This window comes from Prionailurus viverrinus, chromosome E1 (assembly GCF_022837055.1).
Source record: "Prionailurus viverrinus isolate Anna chromosome E1, UM_Priviv_1.0, whole genome shotgun sequence".
Lineage (NCBI taxonomy): Eukaryota > Metazoa > Chordata > Mammalia > Carnivora > Felidae > Prionailurus > Prionailurus viverrinus.
The window spans coordinates 48,312,300-48,324,301 of record NC_062574.1 but is presented as its reverse complement, the minus strand read 5'-3'; the positions used below and the strand labels follow the sequence as shown (position 1 = coordinate 48,324,301).

General features: G+C 52.2%; 1 long non-coding RNA gene across 1 annotated transcript; it reads left to right on the top strand.

Moving 5' to 3' along the window:
* Nucleotides 1–6,324: 6,324 nt before the first annotated feature.
* LOC125151140 (uncharacterized) lies at nt 6,325–10,756 on the top strand. The gene is made up of 3 exons (XR_007146651.1): nt 6,325–7,208; nt 7,344–8,732; nt 9,547–10,756. It is a non-coding gene; the product is annotated as an uncharacterized LOC125151140 (long non-coding RNA).
* The last annotated feature ends 1,246 nt before the right edge of the window (nt 10,757–12,002 follow it).

The window sequence follows — 12,002 nt, the reverse complement described above, 5'->3', positions numbered from 1 at the left end:
CACGTCCAGAACAAACGCACTTTGCTCTTCCTTTGCGCCCGTGTCTTACGACGTGACTGTCTTTTTTTCTCCCCTTATCAAAGACTCCCACTCAGGGAGGGGAGAGGGGAGAAAAGACGGGGAGAAGAAAAGCCCACCCTGCGACAGGTGGATGTTAAAAATCATTCCATGGCTGGGGCGCCTGGGTGGCGCAGTCGGTGAAGCGTCCGACTTCAGCCAGGTCACGATCTCGCGGTCCGGGAGTTCAAGCCCCGCGTCAGGCTCTGGGCTGACGGCTCAGAGGCTGGAGCCTGTTTCCGAGTCTGTGTCTCCCTCTCTCTCTGCCCCTCCCCCGTTCATGCTCTGTCTCTCTCTGTCCCAAAAATAAATAAACGTTGAAAAAAAAAAATCATTCCATGGCAAATAGATGATCAGACCTAAAGAGTAAAGGTTTATTGGACAAACATTAGTAGAATTTAAATTTGTCCTACGTACGTCCAAACTGTTACTTGAGACCTGAGTATGATGCTTAAAGCTTCTGTTTGGGGGTGTGGAGGGAGGGGGCAGGGGCTATCTGGTTTTTCACATGTTCTCTCTTTGTATCATACTTGTCAGTGGGAAGCTAATCCGCTTCTAACATAGTTCGAGATTTCTTCTGCTTTTTTGTTTGTTTCGTCTTGGTTTCTGGCGTCATGGATCGCAAAAGAGTCTATCACCCAGGGAGGAGTGAACCGTGTAGTTTAAGAGAAGAAGATCTTTGAGGGTCTACCTCTTTTTTTGTTTTTGTAAGTTTATTTATTTTGAGAGAGGGAGAGAGCGCGAGTGGGGTAGGGGCAGAGAGAGAGGGAGAGAGTCCCAAGCAGGCTCCACATTGTCAGCTCAGAGCCTGTCGTGGGGCTCAAACCCATGAACTATGAGATCACAACCTGAGCCAAAATCAAGAGTTGGATGCTTAACCAACTGAGTCACCCAGGCACCCTTCGAGTCTCTTTAATTTATTTTTAGTTTTAATTTTTTATTTTTTTTTCGAGTCTCTTTTATTAGCTAATAACAGTCTACCTTCCTTTTTTTGTTTCATTTGTTTATTCATTTTTAATTTATTTTTTATTTTTAAGATTTTATACTTAAGTAATCTCTGTACCCAACATGAGGCTCAAACCTACAACCCCAAGATCAAGAGGTGTGTGCTCTACAAACTGGGTCAGCCAGGCACCCCTTTTTCTCGTTTGTTTTAAATGACATTGATTTGGGGCACCTGGGTGGCTCAGTCGGTTAAGCGGCTGACTTCGGCTCAGGTCACCATCTCACAGTTCCGTGAGTTCGAGCCCCGCGTCGGGCTCTGTGCTGACAGCTCAGAGCCTGGAGCCTGTTTCAGATTCTGTGTCTCCCTCTCTCTGACCTTCCCCCGTTCGTGCTCTGTCTCTCTCTGTCTCAAAAATAAATAAACATTAAAAAAAAATTTTTTTTAATGACATTGATTTGATAGAGAAACCAGGTCACTCATATGTCTTTTCTAGAATAGTTCACCTTCCGGATTTGGCTGATGGTGCTCTCAAGGTACAGTTTCCCTATTCTTCTAAACCCCGTATTTCCTGCAAACTGGTAGTTAGCTCTAAAGGCTCAGTTGTTCAAGTGCAGTGTTTGAGGCCATAATCTATGACTTCGTCTTACTTTGCCAGTTGTCCCAACACAGTGTTTTGTTTTGTTTTGTTTTGTTTTAATGTTTATTCTTGAGCGAGAGCGTGAGCAGGGGAGGGGCAGGGAGAGGGGAACAAAGGACCCAAAGCAGGCTCTGCATAGATAACAGAGAGCCTGATGTCGGAGCTCCAACTCACGAACCGTGAGAGCATGACCTGAGCCGAAGTCAGATGCTTAACTGAGCCACCCAGGCGCCCCCAAAGTATTTTATTTTTTTAAAAATTGGGAGCCCACTTCGGATCCTCCATCCTCTCTCTCTCTGCCCCCTCCCCTTCTCGTGCTCTCACTCTTGCTCTCTCTCAAAAATAAATAAACATTGGGGCGCCTGGGTGGCTCAGTCAGTTAAGCGTCCGACTTCGGCTCAGGTCACGATCTCGCGGTCCGTGAGTTCGAGCCCCGCATCAGGCTCCGGGCTGACAGCTCGGAGCCTGGAGCCTGCTTGGGATTCTGTGTCTCCTTCCCTCTCTCTCTGCCCCTCCCCCACTCATGCTGGCTCTCTCTGTCTCAAAAATAAATAAACGTTAAAAAAATTTAAAAACAAAGAATAGAGAGGCATAAAGGTGCCAAGAATAGGGAGGTGCAAAGGCACCCCCAAATAGGGAGGGGGTGCTGAACCCCTCAAAATAGAGGCAAAGGCCTGAAATAGAATCAGTGGAAAGGTGCCCCATACATAGGAATCACAAGGTTAGATATTCGGGGTGAAAGCACCCCAAGTTTAGTCCTATAGCAGAAAGCTGCTTTCATAGGAGAATAGGGCCAGGGTAGGTAAAAAAAAAAAATTGGTGGATTGGACTTTGGACCGCTGGGCTGCAGGCAAAGCAGCCCTGATGGGAGACAGTTAACAAAAGAAAAGGTGCCTTGTCAACCCTGAGGTTATTCCCCTGTCTCATCCCCTAGGCTGGCAAAGGCAAACAGGCACGGTGCCTCCTGTCTGTTGTTAACAACCATCTATCTACCCATCTGCCCGGCGCCTGGATTTTGTTTTATGTTGACCCCAACCCCAAACACCGTATATCTTCAAAACCCCCTTTGCCCCCTCACGTCCCCAAGTTAATGTTCCTAGTTTCTTTGTCTCTTTGTACACGCCCATCACATCTGCAAGCCTTCTGATCTGAGTAAATACGGGGCAAGGACCGTTATTCAGGGCTCTCTTGTCTTTTTCCCCCTCCCCCGCAGGACACGAGCCGTCTCTCGTTTGAATCCTGCGTCCGCTCTTTTGCTAGACAAAAGACAACTTTAGACTCAGAGTCGACGACACCAGGATCCGATCCAAGATCAAACGCTGTGTTTGGTTCTCTTGTCTCCCTTCATCCGGACCGGCTCCTCGGTCTCTTTGTCCTTCGTCACCTTGACATTTCTGAAGGGTACAGGCCGGTTCTTTACTGGACTCTGTGCACTTCTAATGTGATTCCTCTTCGATAGCTTCCTGGCTTTCTGGCATAACAAGATCCCCGGATCCATCTGTACGTTTCCTGCTCTGGAGCCTAATGGGGCGCTTGTCCAGACATCCCTGGTTTCTTTCCGTGGAAAATGGGGTTTAGAGACAGGACCGAATTCCGGTGCCCTGGCTGGTGGCGGAGGCCAGATGTGAGGGGGGTGGGGGCTGTGGGCTCGTGGGCAGCAGCTGGGGTGGGGGGAGGGGGGGCTGACTCTCCAGCGGCTGGGGTGGGGGGAGGGGGGGCTGACTCTCCAGCGGCACCCATATCCCTGGGGGGGGGGGGTTGGGAACGGTGGTTTCAGGCCGGCTTCCGCAGACCAGCTTTTCCCAGCAGGAAGAGCAGGAGGCCATGTGACGCTGGTCCATTGGAGTGGCTTTGGGTGTAATCCCTGAGGTGTTTACCTACTCGTTTTTTATGGCAGACGTTATGGCGTCTTGCAGCTTCGAAGATCTCCTTGTTTTTTCTTATCTAACATTATTGATTTACTGTAATCACCGGAAATGCAAACAGAAACCGAGGCCTCAAGAGGCTGTCAGGGAAGTGACCGGGTACCTAGAAGCATGAGGTGGCTGCTTCGAAGGAAACAATAAACACACAGCCCTCCCGAGGACCGGCTTTGTCCCAGCACCCCCCCCACCCCCACCCCCACCCCCGGTTATCCCCAGAGGCAGTTGTCCTCCGCGAGGTCCTTCCCTCTGCGGTCAGAAGGGCTCCCGACTCACCCAGAACTACCTTCACTATCAGCAAACCTCCCTCTTATTCTCGTGAATTCCCTAGAAGAACACACTTAAGTGGTATGCAATGCCCTTTGTCCCGAATGCCTCTGACCGACACCGTTCTGCGGGGTCGCCACAACCAGGGAGGTCTGAAGTTCAAGGCCTACCCTTGGCGTGCTAAGGAACGTGCACTCTGGGCTCCTGCGTTTCCCAAAGGGAAGGGTAGTGGCGAACGCTCCAGGCTGGCTGAGAAAAGGGCCTCGGGACAGAACTGTCCTCTCAGAGGGGCAGGCGGCGTGCGCTCCGGACGAGAATCTGCGTGTGGTTTCACTGAGCCTCGGTGGGTCGGGGGTAGCGACACGAAACGGTGCTCTGTTTGCTTCCAGCCTGTCCGTGCCGGCTCACGGTCTGGTCTGGAGGCCACCTGGACAGCCCGCGGGGCCTGCCCTTCCTCTGACCTTTGTGCTTCTTAGGAAAATTCAGGAAACACCCAGGCTTTTGTGCACCGTCCAGGGGCCACGGGAGACTGGCACAGGAGCACCCCCATCCTCGTTCCCAGACTCACACAGTGTCTTCAGACTCCATTGGCATGGGCCACTCCACTGAGGGTCCCGCCTCCAGAAACCCCTAGACTGGAGACAAGAGCCACACTAGTGTGAACAGTCATGCAGTGGTCACCTGCGTGAACTCCAACCCCCTAGGGAACGTGCGTCAATTTTTCTCCAAAGCTCCCGTCCCCCAAAAGGTGCACGCTGGTGGCAGGCCCGGCTGCAGCTGCCAGGCTCAGTAAGCAGGACGTGCACCCTCCCCTTCCCACCCCACTGGTGGTCTTTCTTGTCCGAGCCTTTGGAGGAAGTCCAGCTTTCCCATTTTCAAGATACAGGTCTGTCTGAGGGCCTCGTTTTTGAGCTTTGAACCCGGAGAGGAAGGTGAGTCAAGATTCAAATATTAGGCCAAAACAAGCTGGCATTTTGAGTCTAGAGAAACGGCATTTTCTTCTTAACAGGCAGGGCTCCAAAGGGGTGCAAAAACGGACAGGGGTCCCTTCTCCCCTTTCATGGACATCCTCCTAGGTTGTTGTCAGATGAAGACCCCGACTTGCCCGCTGTTTTCTCGTGAGTGCTTGTTAAGGGTCTTGGGATAGGAAGACCGAGTCTGTGGGGAATCCACACAGACATAGAAACTCCAAAGGCAGGCGCTGGGGGGTGTATTTGTCACCCTGAACTAAGGAGGAGTGGGTTGGGATCTGGGACTTCAAATTTTTTTTTCAACGTTTTTTAATTTATTTTTGGGACAGAGAGAGACAGAGCATGAACGGGGGAGGGGCAGAGAGAGAGGGAGACACAGAATCGGAAACAGGCTCCAGGCTCTGAGCCATCAGCCCAGAGCCCGACGCGGGGCTCGAACTCCCGGACCGTGAGATCGTGACCTGGCTGAAGTCGGACGCTTAACCGACTGCGCCACCCAGGCGCCCCAGGGATCTGGGATTTCAAATGGAAGGGATTCGACTCACGGGAAGATGAAAACCAGCAAACGTTCGGTGCACAAACGTTTGTGGGGCCCGTCAGGAACAATGGGACAGAGAGGTCTTTGATCAAACAGGCCTCGCTGGGTTCCTCCCTGTCTAGCCTCCCTGTTCGTATCCTAATGAAGTTACCTGTGGTGACAGCTCTGTCCCTGGAGCAGGTCCGGTGTCTAAGTTCTTTTTAGTCCGTTGGGGGGTGGGGGGTGGGGGAGCGCACCAGGAGATTAAGAGCGTTTCCTGAATCTGCGGGGTTTTGATTACTTTGAAATCAAAAATAATCTTCACGCCGAAGCGGTCCCTCTTGGGGCGGCCTGCCCTCGGCCACCGACATAACTAATGTGAAATTTCCATTTTGCAGGCCGTTTTGGGTGTCCACCGTAATGATAACAGACCCCAAGGAGCTTGAGTTCATTCTCTTCCCAAGCCCTTTTCCCGGACTAGGCTGAGCGCTTGTTTGATCGCATTGAATCCTGACATCTGGGCCAAAAAACAAGGGTCTGATAATGTCTTATGCAGGCTCAGCCCCAGCGAGCTTCCCTCAGACTCTCCACCTTCCAAACCAATGTGACGAGTGGACCAGCCCTGGGGGTTCTTACTCCGATCACAAGGTGCCCTTCAGCAACGACCACCAGGAAATTGTGAAAAACAGAGGGTCTGTGACTTACGGGATCTGGAAGTCACACCGCACACCTGGGCCCACACCGCGAGGTCACAGGGAGAGTGAGAGAGAGCGTGCGCAGGCCGGGGGCTCTGCTTTTATTGGGGTGGAGGGTAGGGCCCTAGGGTCTGGGGGGCCCAGCCTTTCCCAGTGATTTTAAAAGGTTAACAGCAGGACTTTATAAAGGGTGGGACGAGAACAGAAAAAAGCAGCCTCGATGGTCAGTTACTGAAATCAACCGAGATCTCTAAGACTGAGGAGTCGGGGCGGGGTGGGGGGGTGCGGGGCTGGGTGTCGGCGCGGGGACAGCCGCCTCTTTATCGTGTTTATTCGAGAGAGCTGTCTTAGAAGCGGATGCTCTTTGAAGCGGGTGCCTTGGCAAGTGAAGCTTAAATTAAGCACTTGGATTACCAAAAAGACAGAGGGAAAAAAGCCTGCCGGGGCTTACACTACATATGTCATCGTGTATTTGTTTTGTTTGCCTTCCCTCGATTTGCCACACGTTCGCTAAATGCCTGCGACGCAATAACAATTGTGCCAGGGAAGCACCTACAGATGAGCGGCGGTCCCTGGCTCAAAAACCCCCTCACTGTATTGTCAAGGGAGGAGCCAGTAAGACACGTAATAAACGTCATTGATCAAATCTTGGTAGGACGTATGCGAGTGCAAAGGACAGAGAAGCCAGTTCCACTTGGGGTGCAGAAGGGCTTAACTTTAATTTCGTTGCACAGCCCAGGAACCAGCGGGTTCCAGAAGCTTTCGGGGCTCCATCTGACACAAGAATTGTCATCTAGTATGTCAATGACGACATAGGGGAAGAGACCCTGACCGTCCGACACAGTAGAGCTCCATGCATGACTTATCCATGAAGATGAGTCCCGTTGGGCTTCTCCCGCGGGCAGTGGTTTCTGCCCTTGTCCGCTGGCGAAAGTTCCCGGGGCGCGAACAGAGCCAGCATGGAGAATTCCTCTTCTGCACGCACGCTAGTGAGCCACTGAGCATCACGGACACTCGCGGGGCTCGTGGGGACCTTGGAGGACACGTGGTCAACTAGCTGATGCTACGGACGGCGTATTCATCTTCACAAAGCCCTTGGCCACACAGCAGAGCGGTGCGGGTGCCCGAATCCTGGCCGAGCAACTTCCCAGCGGAGTGGCGTCTGGGAAGTTACTGTCCACTTTATCTCTAAAATGGTAAAACGGAGATTTTCACTGCCACCTTCATCAGGTTGTTATGAGGCATAAGACAGTATGTGTAACTGCTTAGGACAGAGTCTGTGCCTTTGTGAGCTGTTATCTTTATAACCGTTAATGTGTGATTTGCTCAAGGTTATGCGGCTAAATCGAGGCAGGCTGTAACGAGAGAGACGGGGAGGCGGATGCGACGCCTTCTACGTTGGCCGCCAGAAGGAGCCTGCCGGCCGCGGAACCCACTGAGGCCCCCTTAGAGCCATGAGCCGCGGGAAAAACAGCCTTGCCACCCCAAGAAGGGGGAGGACTCCCCAAGGGTTAAAAGACTCGCATTCCCAAAGTCACCCGAAGGTCCTTCTTCTCATATGATCTGGCAAACAGCTGCCTTTACTGGAGGCAGTTGCACAGGTAGGTGCTAAAGGTCTCCGTGGTAAACGCATCATGTACGGCGTGAAGTCACATGTGCCTTTCCGAGAGCCAAGATCTTGCAAAGGTATGAACACGAGAACAAAACGAACCTTCCCGTGGAGGCACAGAAAAGATCCAATCAGCTCCTCGTTTCTGACCAGCCTGCGGTTCGGAAATGGGGAGAGTGTTCTCCGACAAGCACACAACAACAGCAGATAGCCAGAGAACAAACAAGAAAAACGGCAAACGGAAATGTCACACACATTCAGGTGAGCGGGTTGATCTCCGCGCGTAAACATCAGCTCCCAGCCCGCCAGGCAGAGAGGAAACTTTTCAGAGGGCTGTCAGGGTGTAAGTCTATTTAAGATTCGGCGCTGCAAGCATAAAAGAACCTGTCATCAGTTTGCTTCTTTTCAGAGACCTGTTTGTTTAGCTGGAATATTCTACTGACGGTTACATAAAGGAGGAGGGGAGCACAAAGGATCCAGGTGGAGAACCTGAAAAAAAGAAGAAAAAAAAACCCCAACTTGTTTTGGTCTCATGTGGGTAATGCCCTCTCTCTTTGCTTGCTTTTCAGGAGCGGGGCGCGTTCAAAGCCTCGCCCTCCGGCTGCGCGCATTACTGTCTACCTTCCTCGACTTTGCTGTGCCACTGTCCTCGTTCGTTATTTCTTTTCTCTTCCCATAAATAGCTCCCCAGATCTCGTTTCCCGCGTCTCTACTTTATTTCCGCCTCGTAGGGAGAAGTTTGAAACGTTTGGGAGAGCGCGTCCTAGCGAAAAGTCCAGGAAAAGTGGAAGAATGCTGAACGTGTTCCGTAATGACCACATGGCACCCGTTACACAGGAATTCAGGGCTCCGGCAGGGCGACGAAAAGAGTGCTGCCGTTAAGCAGATCTGCCTGGTTTACTTGGCGCAAACCATAAAAAGAAATCAGTATCTCTCTCCACCTTCTGGAGCCTCCAAAGTCCCCTCCCGGCTGCGGCGGTCAGGCCGAGCCTGGGGGCCCCAGTGGTGAGCCTGTTCAGCTCCAGTCCTCCCGGGGCCTGTCCATCAAGCTCGGAATGAACCGAACCTTCTCACCGAGACTTGCAACACCCACATGCTTTGCTTTTCCAGGGTAAGAGCAAATACAAAGGAAAAATAAGACGCGTCGTTCCCCTGCGGAAACTAAGGATAGAGAGTCCTCTCCCCCTCCCTTGTCTTAGGGCGCTTGCTTTAGAAAACATGTAAACTCTTTGTTTGAAATGTATGTGAGTCTTTTGAAGGCTAAAGAATCCTCTTGCCAGCCCCGGGAAGGTCTTTCTCCAAGACTCTGGAAGCATCTCTTTGAAATGTGATCAAGGAAGATAGCACCCCCAGCGCCCCGGTTTCTGTGGGCGGGCAGGAGCCTAGTTTATTTTGCTTTGTTTAAAGCCAGTGAGCCCACACAGAAGGTCTCCCCCGACCCCCCCGAGGGGAGTTAGGATGAACTCCACGGGCCAGATGCGCAGCGAAGCCCTCTTACTGGAGGACTCGACCCTGTTTATGTTGTGAACAGGGTTTTTGTCTTTGCTATCTCTTAGCGGATTGCCTACAAAAGCCCTTTGAATCCTGGTGTCAGGTTATTCAACAGGGAAAGTGTTTTCTTTCTCGTGCATCTCTGCCCGGAGGGTTTTGGGTGGGGAGATTTGTTTTGAATTCCATTTTCCCAACTGTAGCTGCACCCCGGCCCCCACCCGTCCCTCTGTTGGCTCAGCCCCAGCCAGGCATTTGGTCCCTTTCTGTGCCAAGCAGCTTCCGACTCCGGGTCTCGGGTTCCTGTCCCTTTGGCCCAGCCCGGTGTCTGCCCGTATCTTCCTGGTGGCCTGCCTCCTTCCTTCACCTGCTCCCTCCCCCGAGAGGCTGTCCCTGACCACAGCTCTCACCCGCCCCCCCATGTTTTCCCTTCACAGAACCCACCCCTGTCTGTTTATCAGAGTCTCATCAGCCTCTCTGCCCGGCAGGCAGCCTCCGGGAGGTCAGGACTTTATCGGCAGCCTGCAGCACCAACAGGGCCCGGTGTTGGGGAACTGTCGTCAAAGATCAGTCTCCTGCCAACCCAGAGAAGCCTCTCCACAAAGCTACCTTCTACACAGCGATGATTAATGTCGTAGATGGCGGTTGGCCATTACCTCTCAGCCTCTCCTCTCTGGGCTGGCGGAGGGCAGAACGGAGTTTTCCCGCTTACATCACATCCTCAGTTCCTGGCGCTGCCTTTTTAACGTTTGTTTATTTTTGAGAGACAGAGAGACGGAGCACCAAAGCGGGCCCCGGGGTTCCGAGCTGTCCGCACGGAGTCCGACGCGGGGCTCGAACCCACAAACCGTGAGATCATGACCCGAGCCGAAGTCCGACGCTGAACCGACTGAGCCACGCAGGCGCCCCCCCCCCCCCCCCCCCGCCCTGGCACTGTCTTTTGTGCTGTCCGTGTCCCACGTTTTCTGGGGGCCTCGCTGGCCATGTTGGGAGCACTGCCTGGGAAACCTTTTTGTGCTCAGGCTGGTCAATCCTGCCCCGTGCCCCCAGGGAAGGCCCTGTGTGTCTTGCCCTATGGTGATCTCTCACCAAGTGTGAAATAAACAAATGCTCTCATGTCACGTTTCTTTCAGATAGTGCTCGTCACCATGACGCCGGCCCCGGGCCCGTAGGGCACATTCACCTTCCCACCAGACGAATTTCTCCACGAGGAGAGAACGTGGGAAGGCTAGACGCTCTCCCATGTGCCGAGGAAGGGTAGGCTGTGATCTTAGGAAATGAAGGAAGATTCTTCTTTGATAGTGAGTCTCCAGAGAACAGGAAATACTGTCCCTGCACCCGGAGACTAAAGAAACGTTGTCGCGGAGGTCCATCAGGGTCCACCTGGCCTTTCTAGCCGCCTCCACAAATACTGCCGTAGCCCAGATGGCTCCCCACAGGCTGCCTGATCCAGACCGTGTTCCAAGACGAGCACACCGCTGACCGTGACCGCCCGGGAGGTAGGACATTGTGTCTGGAAGAGAGGCTATCTAAGCGCAAGAGTGAATGCTTGCCCAGGGCACCCTCAATCATCAACTCCTTCATCAGACAACAAAGGCTCAGGACTTAAAACTCTATTTTTGGGGGGCACCTGGGTGGTGCAGTCGGTGAAGCGTCCGACTTCGGCTCGGGTCATGATCTCACGGTTCCTGGGTTCGCGCCCCACGTCGGACTCTGTACGGACAGCTTGGAGCCTGGAGCCTGCTTCGGATTCTGTGTCTGTCTCTCTCTGCCCCTCCCCTGCTCACTCACTGTCTCTCTCTCTCTCTCTCTCAAATATATATAAAACATAAAAAATTTAAAAAACATATATATATACTAAAACCCATTGAATTGTACACTTAAGTGGATGAACTAGACGCTATCTATAAATTATATCTCAATCGGACTGTTTTAAAAAAAAAGTTTGGAGTGGGCCTGGTACAGAAAATGGAATTAGAGAAGGCAGGACATATACTGGGGCATTGAATGCCGCTTCCCACCGCCCCTAAGAAGCGGACCTCTTCCCATTTAACCCAGCATTCCTCTAAGTCATCAAGAGTCTCTTCCAGCAGTGAGGATCCAAAGGTTGAGGTCAACAGTTCTAATCCTGGAGTGATTCCAAGGGACGCGCACTCCAGAAACACTGTCGTGTGTCAGTGGAAAAGGGCGCATTGTCTACAAGACCTCTCTCCACCTTAGCTGATTTCAGCCTCCCACGGTCTCTTTGAACTATTTTACAACTCGGTAAATTGTAGGGAGTTGATAGTCATGCAGATTCTGTCCTGTCTATCGGATGCTCCTCCTCTTTGTGGAAAAACCAGTTTTGTCCCCATTTGCAATCATTGTTAACTACCCTTACGCTGTTTTAATTTGTGCCTCTGCGCTTCTCTTTTATGTATTTGCTTATTTTTATTTAAGCTGATTTATTTTGAGAGAGACAGAGAGAGTACAAACGGAGGGGGACGGACAGAGAAAAAGAGAGACAGGGAAGATCCCAAGCAGGCTCCGACGTGGGGGCGGCTCGAACTCACCAACTGTGAGATCACGACCCGAGCCAAAATCAAGAGTTGGTCGCCCGACCGACTGAGCCACCCAGGTGCCCCTGCACTTCTTGGAGATCAATATTACATCTGCCCGGTTTGCTTACGAGTGGAATGAAACCTTTTTTTTCAACTTTTTTTTTTTTTTTTAATTTATTTTTGGGACAGAGAAAGGCAGAGCATGAACGGGGGAGGGGCAGAGAGAGAGGGAGACACAGAATCGGAAACAGGCTCCAGGCTCTGAGTCATCAGCCCAGAGCCCAACGCGGGGCTCGAACCCACGGACCGCGAGATCGTGACCTGGCTGAAGTCGGACGCTTAACCGACTGCGC